Genomic DNA, 3,354 nt, shown 5'->3' with positions numbered 1-3,354 from the left:
AGGTAATCAAAGTGTTTTGACTCATTCTGTGGCAATGGTTAACTAATGATGTTTCCTAAAAATAAAATAGATATGAACCCACTAAAATACAACTTTGCACACAAAGAAATCCAATGGGCCTAATTCAACTATCAGTAGTGGTGATTCACAACCTTAAAATTTTCAAGTCCAAGGCAAATCACATATCTGAGTATGTTCAATAAGGACAAGGTGGATGTTCTAATCAAGAGATAAGATCATTATAGGCATGCTTTTGAATAAGAAATGTTTATTGATAAATCAACATAGTCTTTAGAATTTGCATGCAAATTTTAACCTAATAGATGCTCCCCCTGCATCCCTATGAAGATTCTGTTCTTTTGTTTCTTGCCTTATTTTGTTTATTTGCTTTGGTGCCAGAGATTGAACTCAGGGCCTTGCATATGCATGCACAACACTCTACCACTGTTCAAGTTCTACATTTCCAGCCTCCTTCTCCTCATTAATTTTAAAGAACAGTCCAGAACAATTTTCTTTCATATAGCAGAGCAGCTGTATATACATTTCCTTCTTGCTGCAGGGTAATATAAACTTTCTTGTTTCTCATGGTGTAAGTTGAAAGAAACTTTATTATTGTAATAATTCACACACTAGGAAGCTAGACAGTCACATCAGTGGCATACAAACAAGATATAGTGACAGAATAAACACATATTTATTGATATAGAACACATATCTCAATAGATCAAGTGAAAAAGTATGTTATAAAATATTTTTGTATTAAGATAGTATTTTATCAAAAAATATTAATTTTTTAAAGTCCAGAAACATATCTACTAAAATGTTGATAAAGATCATCTTCAGGTGAATTATGGCTGATTTTCCTGAATTCTTAATAATTTTCTATGCTTATCTCAATTTTAATGATTATGTTTGATACCAATAATAATAACAATAATAATTATAATAAGTAATAAGACAGTTCCAATTTAGAAAAGCAAAACAGCTACTTTTCAGAAATCAAGGTTAACATCTGAGAAAGGCTTGCATCAAGCTGACCCCACAGAGCCCCTGGAGAACTGCATGAAGCTTTGTGTGATCCTCTAACAAAAGGTGCAGAGAACAACTAGGTCTGCACTGAACGTGCGAGCAATGACTGACTGAACCCATCTGGACTAGAGAAGGCGTGCAGGTGCAGGGAGGGAGCGAGGCTTTGCATCTCCTCTTCAGAGCTCCTGAGTGGTTTGCCAAAGCCAGTAAACCAGCAAGGCAGAAAGGACCATGGAAAATTAGAAACTGTGAATGAAATTAAGGACAAAATTTTATGTGCCTCCCTAATTTAATGACAGCAGGCTCATAAAAATATGAAGTAAAAGTTATTCCAATCTGTGTCCATCTTCATTAAGATTAGTTCAGTTTTATCTGTGGCAGGCACTTTACTAACCCCCAAATAAAAGGCTGAACAGAATTTAAATACAGAACACCTTCCTGCCTATATGAACCCTATAATCCAGCAGAGGACTGCAATGCACTCTAAATGACAGGAAGAAAGGGAGGCACAGACAAGAAACATTCGATTGGGATGAGTACTGTGAGAGCGGCTCTAGAGAGGTGTAACATTTACCACAGTGTCTGAAGTGACTAGGAAATGACTTGGGAGCAAGATGAAAGATGCTCGGAAACAGCGCTAGCACATGGAGCTAGAGACAGGTGAGACGCTACAGCGGAAAGGGGAATTACAAAAGGAACAAGATATGGTACGTTTATGTACTTCTTCCCCACAGTGTGTTGCTTAGGTATGGCAAATGTAAGCTAACAGAAAGGGAAGAAAACAAGGAATAACTGTTTGAAAAGAGAGAAGGTATAGAAGGTGATGTTGGGACAGAAGGAGAGGTGAGTCTTCTAGAAGAAATTTAGAGTTGTCTAACCAGTCTCATTCTAATGTGTGACTCTTTCCCATAAGTAATTATACTTGAATATTTTTTAGCAATAGGGCACTGCTTCCTCCTAATATAGTCAGTTCCATTTTGGACAGTGGTAATTGAGGTCCCACATTGCCTATTCATCCACTGATATACATCTGCACCTAGGCGTGCTAAGTGAGTCGAGTCCTTCTTTCACATATTATTCCCTCAACAATTGAAGTGCATTATCAAAGCATCCGCTCCTCGCTCTGCTAGCAATTTTTTCTGGCTTCTTCATGATATAACCACATCTTTTCGATGTGCTAGTCTCTGCTAGGCATGCTTTATAAGGTGCCAGGGTCCTTTGTAAATATTTAAAAGCAACAAAAAAATAAATAATTCGGCAAACAATTATTGCTCACCTACTACATACCAGGAAAATTTCTAGGCTCACATTAAAGCACAACAGGTCAAAACAGAATCTTGATTTTGTTTATATTCTAGTGAGCAAAACAGAGAATAAATACATAAGTAACACATACAAAGAGTAGAATAGATTTTTAAAGTAAAATTCAGGGACAAAATTTAAGCACATTTTTAAAGTGTATCCTGCATCTGGCTGAATTGTTTTCTAAAATTTTTTTTACATCATTCTCCACCAGTAACCTGTGTGAATTCTAATTTCCTGCTAGTATGGCCTCCTACTAATCATTTTAAAATATGTACTTGGTAGGTGGAAAAATTATACCTTATTTTATTTTGGGGCTTTCATTACTAGTGTGCTTAAACATTTTGCATTCTATAAATTTTCATTATTCATATTCTTTACTCATTATGCTGAAAGTTTTCTTTAAATTAAATACTTTGAAATAGTTTCTCATGTAGTAAAAGTATTCATGTTTTTCCTCTCCTATCTAACACATTAAATTAATGATTTTCTTAATGTCATGTTTTTATCATAGAGGTGTGTGCATGCTTTAGTTTTCTTTATTTGTCAAATGTGTACATCATTCTCTTCATACTTTCTGATTCCAGCTTTGATGTAGTTTTTGCAAAACTCTTTTCCATTGTGTCACCTAAGTGCCGCATATAATGATTTTTGGCATTTCTGTGAATTGTAAGGCCTACTATTCAGTTATCTCTGATTTATTTTGGAAGTGGAGTAAGTTAGAGAACTTTATAGTTTTAGAAAAATACAGTGTTTTCAATAACATCATATCTCTATCTCTTTTAAAATTCCATTGATTTTTTTTATGTCTTTCTGAGACAGAGTCTCACCATGCAGTTCAGACTGGCCCTCAGCTCACTTTGTAGCCCAGGCTGGTCTGAAACTCACAACCATCCTCCTGCCTCAGTCTCTCCAGTTCTGTGATTATAGGCATGCACCACAACCCCCAGCTCCATTGATTTTTCTCTCATTTCTATATGAACAGAGCACACAAAAATCCATATATATATATATATATATATA

General features: G+C 35.4%; 1 pseudogene; it reads left to right on the top strand.

The window, feature by feature from the left end:
* Window positions 1-1,673: 1,673 nt before the first annotated feature.
* Window positions 1,674-3,354, top strand: part of LOC102006337 — a 7,631-nt pseudogene continuing 5,950 nt past the window's right edge.

This window comes from Chinchilla lanigera, unplaced genomic scaffold (genome assembly GCF_000276665.1).
Source record: "Chinchilla lanigera isolate Chin_1 unplaced genomic scaffold, ChiLan1.0 scaffold00013, whole genome shotgun sequence".
Taxonomy (NCBI): domain Eukaryota; kingdom Metazoa; phylum Chordata; class Mammalia; order Rodentia; family Chinchillidae; genus Chinchilla; species Chinchilla lanigera.
Note: the sequence above shows the minus strand (reverse complement) of the source record. Positions and strands in the feature narration are given on the sequence as shown.